Here is a 17,576-nt window from a genome sequence, read left to right as displayed (position 1 = left end):
TTTATGTACAATATAATTCACCATTTTAAATGTATACTTTAATGAATTTTGACAAGTGTATATACTCATGTAACCTCCAGGCTGTAGGACAATTTTATTACTCCAGGAAGTTGCCTTGTATCTTTTTGAAGTTAAATTCCTCCCTCCATCCCCGCCCTGGCAATTACTGAGACAGTTCCCTTCTATTCATTCTTTGCTGAGAGTTTTTTATTATGAATTGGTATTAAATATTGTCACATGCATTTTCTGCACTTATTGAAATGATCATACGGCTTTTCCCTTTTAACTTGCTATTTTGGCAGATTACGTTGATTAGTTTTTTATAGTTAAGCCAATCTTGCATTTCAAGGATTAATCCCACTTGGTAATGATGGGTTATCCCTTCAAAATACTGTTGGTCATGCTTGAAGCAAGTCTAGAAATAAAGCACTGTTGAATTTGATTTGCTAAAATTTTCTTAAGGAATTTTGCACCCGTGTTCATGAGGGTTATTGGTCTATAGTTTTCTTGCAGTTAATTTGTTGGAAATGAGTGGGTAAGATTCCTGCCTCTCTTGTGTTTTTCAAAGAATATAGAATTGATATTATTTTTTCTCTAAATGTTTGGTAGAATTCACTGGTGAAACATCTGGGCCTGGAGAGCTTTGGTTGTTTAAGTTGTTGTTGTTGTTATTGTAAGATACTAAATCATGAGTTCGTCTTTTAAAATGTAGATATAGGCTGGGCGTGGTGGCTCACGCCTGTAATCCCAGCACTCTGGGAGGCTGAGGCAGGCAGATCACTTGAGGTCAGGAGTTCGAGACCAGCCTGGTCAACATGATGAAACCCTGTCTCTACCAAAAAATGTATTAAAAACTTAGCCAGGCATGGTGGCGGGCACCTGTAATCCCAGCTACTCGAGAGGCTGAGGCAGGGGAATCGCCTGAACCTGGGAGGTGGAGGTTGCATTGAGCCGAGATTGTGTCACTGCACTCCAGCCTGGGCGACAGAGCAAGACTGGGTCTCAAAAATAAATAAATAAATAAATAAGTGAGTAAAAAATGTAGGTATAGAACAATTCAGGATATCTTTTTCTCCTTGAATGAGCTTTGGTTGGTGTCTTTCAAGGAATTTGTTCATTTCATCTACATCATTAAATGTATGGACCCAAAGTTGTTCCAGATATTACCTCATTCTTTTTATGTCTGTATAATTGCTAGAGATGTTTTTTCTTTCATCGTTGATATGCATAACTTATGTCTTTTTTTAGTGACTAGAGGTTTTTCAATTTTACCGATTTTTTTTAAGAACAAGCTTTTGGTTTCATTGAGTTTTCTCAATTTTCTGTTTTTTTTCTCTCATTAATTATTTCCTTGTGTTTTCCTATGGGTATTATTTTCTCTTCTTTTTCCTTCCTCTTTTTTTTTGAGACAGAGTCTTGAACTATCACCTGGGCTGAGTGCAATGGCGCAATCTCAGCTCACTGCAACCTCTGCCTCCCGGGTTCAAGTGATTCTCCTGCCTCAGCTTCCCGAATAGATGCAATTACAGGCACCCACCGCCACCACGCCCAGCTAATTTTTTTAATTTTTAGTAGAGATGAGGGTTTCACTATGTTGGCCATGCTGGTCTTGAACTCCTGACCTTGTGAACCACCCGCCTTGGCCTCCCAAAGTGTTGGGATTACAGGCGTGAGCCACAGCACCAGGCCTTTTCTTGTTTTCTAGAGGGAAGCTTAAATTGTTTCTTTAGCACCTTTGTCCTTTTCTTATATATGTATTTAATGCAATGAATTTCCCTTGTAATTGCTGCTGTAGCTGCAGCACATAAGTTTTATGTGTCATTTTCTTACCATTCCAGTAAAAATATTTTCTAGTTTCCTGTGTTAATTCTTCTTTGGCTGATGGGGAGTTTAGAAGTCATTAACATTTAGTCTTTAAAATCGATATCCATTTTAGTTTTACTGTGGTTAGAAAATGTACTGATAATATTTGTGCTATGATTCTTTTGACTTCCTACTTCTGCTTTTTCGTAGTAGACTCCTCTGGGTCTCCTCTGTACCTGTGAAAATTCTTGATTGGCAAAGTATTTAGGCAGAGATGGGTCTCCTTTCCTCTGTGTTTCTTTATTGGGTTTTGTTTTTGCTGTTGGTGGTGGTGGATTTTTTTTTTTCTTCTAAGATTACCCCCTAATCTCCAGTTGCTCTGCCAGCTTGGGGCTCAGTGCTGTGACACTTCATACTTCCTACTGCCTGAGATAATCATGATGAGGGAGTGCACTTAATAAATAAATACATCAAACCCAACAGATCTGCTGTATATAGCTCTGCTTTTCAAGAGTAGATTTATCTTCATTCTCTGCCAGCTAGTTTGTGCTGACCCTGGAGTCCTTTTTCATTCATCCACCGTATACTTGCAGCTAGGCATTTGGATATTAATTAAATTGAATTTGGGTCTCATACTTTCTGTGGTTTGCTCACTACCAAGATTTCCCCTTTACATCTCAAGATGCTGCCTTAGTTCTGAATTCTGACCTCTTGCACCTTTAGTTGATAAGCCTGCTGTTTTTTATATTTGACCATCATCTGTACTTACAGCTATGTGGTTTAGGCAGCATTATCAGACCAGAAAGCTACAAAGTCGTACTTTTTACTTCTTGTTAACCATTTTTCCAGACTAAACTCTCCTCTGCCTTCCTTCTGCTTTTGGATGCTTTCCAGTATCTTCAGGGTTTTTTTTTTTTTTTTTTTTAGCCCAATTTTAGTAATTATCCTCTGTGGAGGATTCATATGACCACCTCACTCCTCCACCATTACCAGCAGTTGTCTCCGAAGCCAAAATAAATCACTTACTTTAAAAACATTTTTTACCTAAGACACTACAGATGTGTGGCATGTGATCCAACCTAGCCAATCCAAATATCATCTTTCCTAGACTAGAATGATTGGTTAAGGAATGGACACAACATAAGTCAATTAATCAAAGCAAAGAGATTCCATTCTGGGATTTTTCTTGGTGCTGGGGGAGGAAAAATACCTCCCCTTGCACTGGCACCTGCAGCTTCCTGCTCCAGAAACCTGGGAGGAAAGGCCCATCTGAGGAGGTAGAACCGGAAGAGGAGAAATTAGGTCTTGGTAAAACGTTCAGTCTAGCTTCTTCATCTATAAAATGAGCCTTTCCCAAAAGCTTTTGAGTTATGTGAGTCATTAGATTAACTTTTTCACCTAGCCATATCGAGCTGGATGTTTTGTACTTACAATTTAATTTTTACATAAGGCTCTACACTCTCCATGACCTAATCTTGCCTGCCTTCTCAAATTTATTTGGTACTGTTCTCATTCTGAACCCTTATCTTTCAGCCTCCCTGACCTTTTACTTCTTCAGATACAAAACATTATTTCCCAACTCAGAATTTCAAATATGCTCTCCCTCTGTCTGGAAGATCTTCATAAAGCTGATTCTTCCTCATGCTTTGTCTCAGGTTAGATGTCCTGAGATATTATAATAATTAATTTGATGTGTCCACTTGACTAGCTCATGGGTGCTCAGGTTAAACATTATTTCTGGGTGTGTCTGTAAGGGTGTTTAGCAGTTGAATCAGTAGAGTGAGTAGAGCACATTGTCCTCCCCAGTGCAGTGTGGGCATCATCTAATCCATTGAGGACCTGCAGAGAAGAAAAAAAAAAGGAGGAAGAGAGAAGTAGTTCTATTTGCCTGACTGATTGATCTAGGACATCAGTCTTCTCCCATGGCTGGGACTTACACCATCAGCCCTTTGGTTCTCAGAATTATACCACCAGCTTTCCTGGGTCAGCCTCCATAATCTCAATTCCTTATAATCATATGTAATAAATCATATGTAAAAAACAGAACCTGTTGGTTCTGTTTTCTAAAGAATCTTGACTAATACAGACCTTAATTAGACCTCTAATTATAGTGTCTAGGTAATTGCTGCACCTATAATTTCTTCCATAGCACTCTTCACAATTTATAATTAGACATTTGGTGGTGTTTTACTTTTTTGTCAATTCTTCTACATTTAAAGAGCAAGGACTTTATCCATTTTACCAATATGTATCCAGTCAGTGCCTGGCACAAAATATATAATAATAAGAAACAATTATTGAAGAAAGGAAGGGAAGGAGAGATGAATTTACAGGACTAAGACTTAAAACTTAAATGATAATTAACTCTGATTAATAAGTTTTCTGAGCTGTGCTGTGCATTGCTCTGGTAATATCAAGTAACTATGCAGATTTTAGTTAAGGGTGGGCATCATAAGCTACAGGATAAGGAATTTAAAAGATCAGTTTAGATTACTGAAGAGGCAATGTATGAAAAACAAACCTGAGGCCGGGCGCAGTGGCTCAGCCTGTAATCCCAGCACTTTGGGAGGCTGACGTGGGCAGATCATGAGGTCAGGAGATTGAGACCGTCCTGGCTAACATCATGAAACTCCATCTCTACTAAAAATACAAAAAATTAGCCGGGTGTGGTGGCAGGTGCCTGTAGTCCCAGCTACTCAGGAGGCTGAGGCAGGAGAATGGCATGAACCCAGGAAGCGGAGCTTGCAGTGAGCCGAGATTGCACCACTGCACTCCAGCCTGGGTGACAAAGCAAGACTCCATCTCAAAAAAAAAAAAAAAAAAAAAAAAAAAAACCTGGAAGTCAAAAGTTTTGGTTTAACTAGAACTTAACAGACAGCCAAGACTTAAGTTTATACTTAGTAGGGAATCATCAGGGAATGAGACAGGCCTGTCCTTGGTGGTTTGTGGATAAAGCCAAAGTTTCTTTGAGTATTTATGTTATACTCTGAACTATTACAACATGATTTTCTTTTTTAGTTGATGTGTTAATGTTGTAGGCATCTATAAATCCTAAATAAAGCCTCTTGAATTTTCTTTCTTTTCTTTTCTTTTCTTTTTTTTTTTGAGACAGGGTCTCACTCTGTTGTCCAGGCTGGAGTGCAGTAGTGTGATCTCAGCTCACTGCAACCTCCGCCTCCTGGGTTCAAGTGATTCTCTCACCTCAGCCTCCCAAGTAGCTGGGTGCGTGCCACCATGCCTGAATAATTTTTGCATTTTTGGTAGAGACAGGGTTTCACCATGTTGGCCAGGTTGGTCTTGAACTCCTGACCTCAAATGATCCGCCCACCTCGGCCTCCCAAAATAATGGGATTACAGGCGTAAGCCATCGCGCCTGTTCAGGCTGTTGAATTTTCAACTGTCTAGCCTTTTTTTGCAGTGGGGTTTATTTAATGAAAGATTTGATCACAAGTATTTTTGGACTATTACTTTACTTCACTTTTTAGTAGAACTTTGTAGTTTTAATTTGGGATTTTAGTAGTAGGTTACTTGAGAAAGGTAATGTGTTCAAGTCAATTAAGTTCTCTTAAAAATATAAAGAAAATGTTATAGGTTAAATTGTATCCTCCCCCTCAAAAGACATAGGTTAGAGTCCTAATCCCTTAGTACTTCAGAATGTGACTTTACTTGGTTATAGATACCTTACAGAGCTAATCAAGTTAAAATGAAATCATTAGGTTGGGCCCTAATCCAATACATATCCAGTATTTCTATCAAAGGAGAAATGTAGACACAGAGACATGCACAGCAAGAAGCACATGTGAAGACACAGGAAGAATACCCAAGGTTATAAGAAACTAGGAGAGAATCATGGAACCCATCTTTCCTAGTGCCTTCAGAAGGAACATGGCCTTATTGACACCTTGATTTCAGACTTCTAACCTCCAGCACCATGAGACAATACATTTCTGTTGTTCTAAGTCACACAGTTGTGGTACTTTGTTATGGCAGCTCTAGCAAATTAATACACCCAGTCTATACTTTCAAAGCTAATTGTAATAATTTATGTTCATTATGGGAAAACTAAGACTTTCTTATTTGTTGAAACATAAGATGAACAAGATTTAGAATAAGGTAAGTAAAGTAAAACAAGAATTATATTATTTTTAGTTTTTTCTGTTTCCTTACTAGAAGTACGGCTATATTTGAATATAGAAACGTATATAAAATATTCCGTATTTTTAGCGTTTTAATCTATGAACTCTAATTTTTTTCATTAGATCCAACAAAAATTATCACAAAAGAGGAACTGTCCTTATCTTTTAAGAATAGTCATTTGCCTGAGTATTGATGCATCATTTCTTGAACAAGGCTTGTTCGGCATGTTTGATGTTATTAAATGGCAGCTTTTGTTCCCAAAGTTAACACGGCTCCCAGTGACTTGTTTTCTAATAAAAATGCTGTTTTAGAAGAAAATGGTAATTTTACAGTGGCAAATCCTAGCAGATACCAGCTTAACCAAGTGATCAAAGTTAATGTCACCAGCACTACATAGTAACATTATGGGCCCTAGATATATTGCTCTGAGAAGGGCACATTGACCATCTTTTCTAATAATGCATCACCTCTTCTAATCATGAGAACACATCAGACAAACTCAATCAGAGGGACATCTTACAAAATACCTCTGACCAGTACACTTCAGTGTATTATAGTCATACCAAACAAGACTGAGGAAATATCACAGACTACAAAATTAGGGAAACACAACACCTAAATGTAATATGAGATGCTGGACTGGATCTTGGGATAGAGAAGTAACATTGGTGGGAAAACTGATTAAATCTGAATAAATTCTTTATTCTAATTAGTTAATCAAAGTTAATTTCTTAGTTTGGAAAGTTGTTCTTTAGTCATGTAAGATGTTAACATGAGGAGAAGTAAAGTTGGACAGAGAGTATATAGGAACTCTGTGTACTATTTTTGCAACTCTTGTGAGTCAAAATAATCTCAAAATAACTGCTTAAAAATAAAAATAGGCTGGGCACAGTGGCTCACACCTGTAATCCCAGTACTTTGGGAGGCCAAGGCGGGCAGATCACGAGGTCAGGAGTTCAAGACCGGACTGGTCAACGTGGTGAAACCCTGTCTCTACTAAAAATACAAAAATTAGCTAGGCCTGGTGGTGGGCGCCTGTAATCCCAGCTCCTCGGGAGGCTGAGGCAGGAGAATTGTTTGAAAACGGGAGGTGGAGGTTGCAGTGAGCCGAGATCGCACCATTGCACTCCAGCCTGGGTGACAGGGCGAGACTATGTCTCAAAAATAAAAATAAAACCCAATCTGAATAGACATTTCTCAAAAGACATACAAATGGCCAGCAGATATATGAAAAAATGCTCAACATCACTAATCGTTAGGGAGATGCAAATTAAAATCACAATAAGATATCATCTCACACCTGTCAGATTGGCTTTTATCAAATAGACAAAAGACAAGTATTGGCAAGGATGTGGAGAAAAGGGAACCCTTGTACACTGTTAATGGGGATGTAAATTAGTACAGCCTTTATAGAAAATAGTATGGAAGTTCCTCAAAAAACTAAAAATAGAATTACTGTATGATCCAGCCATCCTGTTTGTGGGATTTACCCAAAGGACTTGAAAACAGTTTGTCAAAGAGATGTCTGCACTTCCACGTTCATTGCAGAACCATTAACAATAGACACATTAAGGAATCAACCCAAGTGTTCATCAACAGATGAATGTATTTTTTTTTAATCTGGTATGTACACAATGGAATACTATTTGGCCTTGAAAAAGAAAGAAATGTTCTTATTTGCAACATTGTGGATGGAATCAGAGAACATTATGCTAAGTGAAATAAGATAAATCAGGCACAGAAACACAAAATACTGCATGTCTCACATGTGAAATCTAAAACCATTGAACTCAGAAACAGAGAGTAGAATGGTGGTTACAAAGGCTGAGGGATGGCTGGGCGCAGTGGCTCACACCTGTGATCCTAGCACTTTGGGAGGCCGAGGCTGGCAGATCACAAGGTCAGGAGATCCAGACCATCCTGGCCAACATGGTGAAATCCTGTCTCTACTAAAAATACAAAAATTAGCTGGGCATGGTGGTGTGTGCCTTTAGTCCCGGCTACTCGGGAGGCTGAGGCAGAAGAATCGCTTGAACCTGGGAGGCAGAGGTTGCAGTGAGCTGAGATCACGCCACAACATTGTGGCCTGGCAACAGAGCGAGACTCCGTCTCAATAAAAAAAAGAAAAAAGAAAGAAAAACAAAGACTGAGGGATGGGAGGAATGGGAAGATGATGATCAAAGGGTACAAAATCTCAGACAGGAGAAATTTTATTTTCTCTTTTTTGAGTTCTATTGCATAGTGTGGTGAATATTCAAAATAGCTAAGAGAGTAAATTTCAAGTGTTCACACCACAAAAAGTTAAGTATTTGAGGTGATGGCTGTGTTAATTACCTTGATTAAATTATTCTACATTGTATTCAGAGGTTATAATATCACTTTGTACCCTATAAATTTATGTCATTATAAATTTTCAATTTATAATTAAGAAAAAACACTTGGGGCCAGATTAGCATCAGAAGTGATTTTTTAAATATTTACAAGATACAATACATTTCATATAGTGTATGACATTTCATATAGTGTAAGATAAATAAAAGCTATTTATATCTTAGAAAAAAAAAGACCTTGCTTCCATTCCATGCATCTTTTTAAGTGTTAAAATATAAATGTTGAGAACAGCGCAAGATGGCCAACTTTGTTGATTGTGTGTTGGATGAGGAGAAGGTACGCATAGCTGCTGAATTCATCACTCATGCACCCCCAGGGGAATTTAATGAAGTATTCAGTGATGTTTGGCTACTACGTAATAATGACAACCTCCTCAGGGAAAGGGCAGAACATGCATTTGCTCATTACAACGTGAATCAGTTCACACCTGTGAAGATAGAAGGATATGAAGATCAGGTCTTAATTACAGAGCATGGTGACCTGGGCAATAGCAGAGTTTTAGATCCAAGAAACAACTTTTCCTTTAAATTTGATCACTTACAGAAAGAAGCAAGTGACCCCCAGCCAGAACAAGTAGATGGAGGTCTGAAGTCTTGGAGATAATCCTGTGACAGTGCTTTAAGAGCCTGTGTGAAAGACCGTTATTCCAACTGCTTCTGTATTGTTTATGCTAAAACTATCGATGGGCAACAGACTATTATTGCGTGTATTGAAAGCCACCAGAGTCAGCCTAAAAACTTATGGAATGGTCGTTGGAGATCAGAGTGGAAGTTGACCATCACACCACCTACAGGCCAGGTGGTTGGAGTGCTTAAGATTCAGGTTCACTATTATGAAGATGGCAATGTTCAGTTGGTTAGTCATAAAGATGTACATGATTCACTAACTGTTTCGAATGACACACAAACTGCCAAGGAGTTTATTAAAATCATAGAGAATGCAGAAAATGAGCGTCAGACAGCAATTAGTGAAAACTATCAAACAATGTCAGATACCACATTCAAGGTCTTGCGCTGGCAGCTTCCAGGTACCCACACCAAAATCGACTAGAACAAGATACTCAGCTACAACATTGCCAAAGAAATGCAGAATGCCTAAAGGCTGAATGTAGGATTCTTCACTATGTGGAAAGACAAGGATTCAACGTGTGGTCATATGATAAATAAGTGATTTATAAACAAGAGTGCTATTTTGCTAGAGCTTTTAAAGTTAACCAGTTTTCTAGCCTCATGGAATACTGTTGAACCTATAAGCATTGTCTTGATTCTTTTGTGTTCTCTGCCTTGCAATTTTCTGTTATTGCTATATCCAAGTGTAAGTCTTTTTTTGTTGTTGTTAATTCTGGCACATTTTATGTTGGAGAGAGAGATCTATCCTAGAGACATTTTACTGTTGAAAAAAGTTTCCTAGCCATGAAGCCGTGCTGCTGATTTAGACAAGGTATTATGGTCATTACTTTCTACCCCATCCTTCCAAGCACTTCTGGTACTTCAGTGGTTTTCACTGACCCACCAGCACCTAAAGAGGCTATACTACAATCTATAGCTAAATGGAAGACACGTTCATCCTTCTCCCTCTGACTGCTTTGATCATCATTTATTGCATCTCAGAACTGTAATTTTCGAAAGTTTGGATTGGGACTTTTCAGGTTCTTTTTGGAGGGCAAAGGAAGTGTCAGCTTCTCTGGGGAACTTGTTTTTAAATCCAAAGACTTGAACCATGTTCCCTGCACATGAACATGTTTGCTTTTATCCCTTCTCTCATTGTCTCCTTCCCATCTTAGTGCCATTGTAGTTATAGACATCTGCATTTTTAGAAGAGTTTTACCCATTTATTTTTTTAAACAGTCAAGAACTACTGAAATACTGTGGATGTAGAGTATAAAACTTGAAAAATGCAGATGTTGAGGGAATAATAGGTATCTTGTGCTTTAGTACTTTGTGGCAGGATTGCACTATAAGCAAATGAATTAAACAGCTATGTAATCATAAACAAAAACTAAAAATGAACCAAAATGAAAAGGATAAATTCCAGGCAGTATCTTTCTATTGTAACCTGTTATTTAAGTAAATGCTAGTGATTTCTTCTAAATAGGATGTAAAACTTACTTCAAATTACTCTTCCTCAGTCCTGCCTTTCAAGAACTCAAGTGTAACTGTGATAAAATAACCTGTTCCAGGTATATTGGCAGGTATGTGTGTAATCTCAGAATACACAGATGACATAGATATAATATAACAACTGGTAATGGTGGATTCATTTACATTGTTTATCGTTCTATGACCCGGCCTTAAGGGAAGGTCAGTTTTTAAAAGAAACAAGTAGTGTCTTCCTGTCTATCTCCAGATACAGGTTAAAAAAAAAAAAAGTGTTTGTGCTTTAGTTTTGTTTTTGCTCAGTAATATAGTCAAGCAACAGTTTGTTTCCAAGTGACCCATTGAGCTGCGTATGCATTTTTGTTTATTTCAAATAAAATATATTTGTATTATTTGTCATTCATACTATCCATCCATACCACACTACCTTCTGTATCAGGTAGTCTAATAGAAATATACCTGTTTTGTTCTTAAAATAAAAAAAAAAGGTTAACTAGCTCAAAACATTTTGAGAATTCAAGAGTGAAATGAGAATTACTTGGAGAGAAATGTTTTGTCACCAGTAACTGTAGACTTCTTTCTGTTCTTTAATCAAAATTCAGGTTTACAAAATTTGGACATTTTGAGTTCAGAAATGTTTAAATATTAATATACTGAAGAATTTTAATGTGTGAGCCAGTAATTTGAATATTGCTTTGATTTACAGTAATTTTGATGATGTTCATTTTGTTATTACACTCACTTATTACTGATATTAACTAAAGTCCTCATAACAATTTTATTTGAATATACTACCATTTTTAATGAATAGCCATACTTTGCAAGATGTATATTAGAGCCTGATTTTGTAATGTTGTAAATTTATACTTACCATTTTAAGGAACTAGAGACAAAATTTGAAGACAAGATATAACAATTTTATGTAGCATTGAAAGATTAAAAGACATTTTTAGCACACAAAAAAACAAAGTTATGTCATAGTAAGCAATTTTCTTGACTTTTAAAACGATTGAGTGCTTTAACATACTTAGTTCTTACAATTATTTTGTTTTATTTACTTTCTGGACTTTTCCTTAGTGATGGGAGATTTTGTTCACTGGTAGTTTAGATTCAAAGCATTAGTTCAGTACAATTTCAGGTAGAAAACCTTAATGAATTATTCATTAATACCAATAAAGACATTTGTAGTTACCATGCCTTGTTACTGCCACACACCAGCATTTGTGTACTGATTTTAATCACTTTTATATGTAGTGATTTGATTTGGCCAGTAGAATTTGAAAAGCTTTGCTGAAAAGTATTCGGCTCATTATAATCTGAGAACATAGGCATTGCAGATGTATATTAAGTTTTATTATGTAAAATGTATACAGTTACCTCTCAAAATAGAAACTAAAATAATATTTATATTCATAATATTGAAACTATGTTTGAATGTTAATATCTGCAAAAAAATTGTGATCTTCTAAAAATATTGTTTTATGATATAATTCATCAGCTTGCAATTGTCTTCTCTGAGCAGAACTCAGAAGTTTTCATCAAGACAGGTTTTATTTGTGAGCAATACATCTGTTGATATTAAGTACATTAATATGAGAAACATTTGCTTTTCTAAAAGTGGAACATTGTAATATCCAGATAATTTTGTTTTGTACTCATAAGGTTAATAGAGCCTATTTGACTTGAGTTGTATTTTGTTTTGTGAAATAAAGTATCTTTCTCCTTTTTTATTAATACTGAATATGCTTTGTTTTAAATGTAATTATAGGATTGACTGAGCCATCATCAGTCTATGATCAAAATTTTCCTTGTGAACAGTAGTTTGAAATGTTAAGATGGTTGAAGACTAAGGTTATTTTTCTGGCAATGGACCAAGGGTGTAAACAAAACAGCAATCCCTGCTGTATAAAAAGATTAAAGCCACAAAAGAGACATCATTCTGAATACCCAGTGAGCTTTTACTAACCTTGTGAGTGACTTTTGCAATTGGAGCAAAGTGGCATGTTATATTTTAATTATTTAAAGAATAATTCCTGCTTATTCTAGCCTTTTAAAAGAAAAGTGAAACAAAGAATTGAAAACTATTGTTGTGGAGATGCCTAAACAGGTACTATGAAGTGTTGTCTCTGCCAACTGATAGCAGTTTGCTTTGTGCAATGTTTTGTAAAGAGTAAAAATAGTTAAGACATGGCTCTTTCCTTCATAACTTTTATACCCTAGTAATGGTATGATAAAGGACAAATGGCCAATAATCTATCATGAACAAGGAAAGGAGGCCCCAAACATATCTGTCTGGAGACTCAAGAATACTTCTTGAGCAACAGGTTTTTGAAATAGTAAAGAATATAATTATAAAGGGCAGAAATCAAAGAGGATGTTATACAGGCTTTGTAGGTTCTCAAGTGGAAGAAGTAATGTGACCAAAAATACAGCAATGAGAAACAGTTTATTAGGTACTTACTGTGTTTCAGATTATTGGAAATCCTGAGCTAAATAAGATTCAGTTTTTGCCTCAAAGATCTAAAATCCTGGCTTATAACTCATTTGCATAGAGGTGATAGTTTAAACATTATAAGCATGTGAAATATTGAAGGGGAAAGCATAAGAGAAGGAAAGAGACAGCTGGACAAAATCTTTAGGAATACTTTACATTTAGTGGGAAAAAAGCAAAAGAAAATCCAATCAAGGAGATAGTATTATTGAAAGATGTATAGTTAAGAAGAGGACCAAGAGGATTCTATGACCTAGATCTTAAGGATGATAATGGGTTTTGAAAAGAAAGGACCAGGCGCAGTGGCTCACACCTGTAATCCCAGCACTTTGGGAGACCGAGACGAGCGGATCACGAGGTCAGGAGTTTGAGACTAGCCTGGCCAACGTGGTGAAACCCTGTCTCTACTGCAAATACAAAAAAAATTAGCTGGACTTAGTGGCACACAGCTGAAATGCCAGCTACTTGGGAGACTGAGGCAGGAGAATCACTTGAACCCGGAGGCAGAGGTTGCAGTGAGCTGAGATTGTGCCACTGCACTCCAGCCTGGGTGACAGAGTGAGACTCCATGTCAAAAAAATAATAATATGAAAGACGCAATCAGGAATGCCAGACATAAGAGGTTGAGAATGAAAGATTAGAGGGATCTAGTGATTAGGAAAACTTCCATTTTACAGACCAAGTGGCAGGGAGGCTTGGGGCTTGGCACAAATGATGAAACATTCTGAGAAGTGAGGAGGAAGTAGACATAGCAGGTATAAGACTTTTCCTTTAAGGTTAACACAGGAGAGATATTGATGGTATTGAGAGGGAAAGAGACAGATAAGGTCAAGGAGTGGCCCTGGGAGAGGCTAAAGGTCATGTTGAGAAATAAGGGAATGGAAATGTGAAAATTGTGGTTCAAGGGTGAAACTTTAAGAGTTTAAGATCCTGGAGGTGGTAGGATTTTGTGTGATGAAATCCAACATGTGACCTAAATGGAATCAAGGAGGAATAAAGGGCCAGTGGTAATGTTAACAAATTAGGACGAGGGGTTAAGGAAATAAGGCAAAGGAATCTAGGAACCATAACTGCAAGTTTGCATAAAGACTCAAGACAACTTTTTGTTATGATTGAAAGCCTTTGGAATGAGTCCCATGGATAGGCCTCTTCTACTTTAAATGAGTAGTGAATTAATTCATTTAAAAAAATTTATTTTATGTCTGTTATATACTAGACATTGTTTTAGGTGTTTGGGTTGTATTACTGAGTCCTGTATGTGACCGTACCAATTTGTAATATTGAAATATTAACAAACTTGTTTTATACATTATGGTATAAAAATGGTCTTGCACTGTTTAAATTATGCTGAAAACATGAGTTCCTTGAGGTCAGAGATTGTCTTACTCATCCTTGTAGGCCAGTTACTTAAGCAGAGCACCTGATGTTTAATAGGTATGTTCATGAAGTGTTTGAATTACAGAAACTGTTAAATAACAGAATAATTCTGTAAGATTTTTACACAGAATTACTATCTGTGTTTTGTAAAAGGTGGAAGAAAAACTATTAAAATTATATATATAGCATTACAGAACTTTTTAATGAGAAAGATTACTTTTTTAAAAATATCACTGAGTTCTCAATTCTTGCTATAAAGGCAAAATATAGTAAAATTGTGAAATGTATTCTTAAATTATTTCCCTTCTATAGTATAACTTCTCCCACATGAAACAGAGGAAGTCTTTTACTTGGGTATTTTTTTAATGCATGGTATTACTACAATCATGTTAAGTGATCTTAGTATATTTCACTAAATACAGAGGTGAGTCTTTTTCTCACCAGCAAAGAATGGACCTGTAGGATTCAGTCGTCACTAAGGGTGCTTTCCATGCTTTGAACTATTTTAACCAAGAATTTTAGAAGAAAGAATTAGGAAGTAGAGTTGAAGTAGCCTTGATCTGAATGCCCATCTCTGCATTCTTGCCAGGCATGGATGTCATTCTTGTGTACAGATTTATTTTTTTTTTTCATTGGAATCTGTGATGTATACAGCTCATTTTGCTGAAACTTTCTACTCAGTTGCTTCCAGATGCCATTCCTTTTAGAGTTAAAAAAGAACTTTTTGTTGGCAAATTATGTATCATTGGTTCTTAATTGTTGCTGCAAGAGTGGTAACTTCATTTACTTATTGCTTATGTTTTCTGCTTGTGAGACTACAAAGTTTAGCTTGTTTGCTTCTTCCCAATAATGAAATTAATGCTGTAACTATGCGTCTAAGAATGCTGCTTACTACCAATTATGTATTACTTATTATTTATTACTACCAATTATTTATTACTACCAATTATTACCAATTATTTATTACAACTAATTGTAATTACAATTAGTTATTACAGAAGTGTTTCTATCAGTTTCTAATCCTTGGCAATTTCAATTATTCTGGATTTTTATAATATTTAATATAGCTTTTGTAGTTTTGAGGTTACTTCCCTCAAATTTCTTTGTATTAAATCACGACTAAATACATATAATTGATATAATTTAGGAATTGTTATTTGTAAAACATAAATTACAGATGACTCCAAATTCTCCAAAACTGCAAAGTTCAGTTCAACTTGCTTACCACACTAATTGATGGAGAAAGAAAAGAACTGATCATAGTATGTTTATAAATAAAACATTTAAGTACATTTGAGTCAGGAAGTTGAATTGATTGGTGAGAACCAGAGATTTTGTGTGTAATAACAAATGAAAGTAAAAACTGGCTTTTACAGTTACAAGCTCATTTTTTTGAGAAACTAGCTGGGTTTCTGAGAATTTACCAGAAAAAAAACAAAACAAAACTTAACACAATATTTCTGGTAGCTTATCACTGGTCTTAAAGATAGTGACATTTGGGTAGCCTTTTTTGGCAGTAGCATACTCTGTTTTATTTTGACTCATCTTCAGTTCTAATGCACTCCACTCTGATACACAGAAGAACCAATTCAACAAAAACAATGATTAGCTGATTTAGAAAAGGCACCCAAGTTTATGCCCTTTCCTTGTCCTCTTACCTCACAGTTTCCTTGTGGGCCTTCCTTGTAAAGACATGAGGATTTTCCCTGTGAAATCTAGTTACTGCTTTGTTGTAGTGGGAGCACTATCCTGATTCAGAACTTTTTCCTTAAATAGCCTGATACAAAACATACTTAATGCAACTTATTTAAATCTTATTTTTAAAAGTCATTCAGATCTTCCTGTTTCAGTAAAGAATATAGCATTATTTTAATAAACAGTATAGGTTTTATATCAGACTTTGGAGGGTACATGCTGACCCTTTTTTAGGACTACCCCTTGGTTTTCAGGAAGCAAGAAAGCCAAGGGAAGAGATTTGGTTGATAACTAAATAATAACAATAAGTATACTATTTTTAACTTACATTTATAAATTTCACACATACTATATTAAAACTAATTAAATTGCAGTGCACAGTCAGGACTGATATAATATAAACAAGAGATAATAAGGAAGCTTTATTCTAATTTTACACAGAGCACAATACTGTTCACACAGTAAATTCTTAAGATAACCTAGAGTATTCTATTATCACAAGACAGGGTACCTTAATTATTTCCTAGAAGTAAAGGGAGGATTTCCAAGCATTAGAAAATTTTTCTGCCAAATTCCTACAAAGTATGAAAAATAAGTCATGTTTTTTATCATACAACATTCCAACCTGGAGTTGTAACACTTACTATTAGATTTTCTTTAGATTAAAAATAGAATTAAAAAGTCAGACTCATTTGAATTGAACATTGTCTTACTCTGAGAAAGTTAAAAATGATTTTTATATTGATAACCACTTGTGAATTCATTTAGAAATATCTTTGTAAATTTATTAAGTACTTATGTTGTCTTATGCATTGTTTTGTTAGACTAGAATATATTCCCTTTTTGGTATCAAGATACTCTTCTCACCTAAGAAGTACAGTCATACACTGCATAATGACATTTTAGTCAATGCCTGACCACATATTTGACAATAGCCCCCTAAGATTATAATGCCATATTTTTACTGTACCTTTCTTAGGTTGAGATATGTCTAGATATACAAATATTTACCATTGTGTTATAGCTGCCTAAAGTATTCAGTTCAGTAATATCCTGAACAGGTTTGTAGCCTAGGAGCAATAGACTGTATCCTATAGCCTAGGTGTGTAGTAGACTGTACCACCTAGGTTGTGTAACTACACTGTACAATGTTTGCACGATGACAGAATCACCTAACAATGCATTTCTTAGAATGTATCCCCGTCATTAAACAACTCATGACTGTATTAGAGAACAGAGCTTCAACTCTGGCTCATTGAAACTGGGATCCCCTTGCTTAGAGTGTATAATAATTTGAGTATTCACATGGTGACAGATCCTGTACTTATTTCAGTGGCTTTCAACCTTAGATTAATAGGATGTTTTTTATTTCCCTTCTTATGAGTAAAATATATTGATAATATATTAATGTATATATATTAAGAGAAAATTGGCCTCACTTCCTCAGGTCAGACAGTTTTAATTAGTGAAAATTATTTACTTAAAACATCAGTTCTCAAATCTCAAATTCAAAGTAAGTAAAGTTATACCATTCATTTTAATGATTTTTAGCATGCCTTCATGTTTCTAGAAACATTTCATAGGGT

General features: G+C 35.8%; 1 protein-coding gene and 1 pseudogene across 50 annotated transcripts in view; both read left to right on the top strand.

The window, feature by feature from the left end:
• The window catches only part of BAZ2B (bromodomain adjacent to zinc finger domain 2B), a 315,913-nt gene that overhangs the window by 153,488 nt on the left and 144,849 nt on the right, over positions 1-17,576 (top strand). The gene's annotated exons all lie outside the window — the stretch shown is intronic.
• LOC144333382 (F-actin-capping protein subunit alpha-1 pseudogene) lies at positions 8,430-9,557 on the top strand (annotated as a pseudogene).

Source organism: Macaca mulatta, chromosome 12 (assembly GCF_049350105.2).
Source record: "Macaca mulatta isolate MMU2019108-1 chromosome 12, T2T-MMU8v2.0, whole genome shotgun sequence".
In the NCBI taxonomy this organism is placed as follows: domain Eukaryota; kingdom Metazoa; phylum Chordata; class Mammalia; order Primates; family Cercopithecidae; genus Macaca; species Macaca mulatta.
Note: the sequence above shows the minus strand (reverse complement) of the source record. Positions and strands in the feature narration are given on the sequence as shown.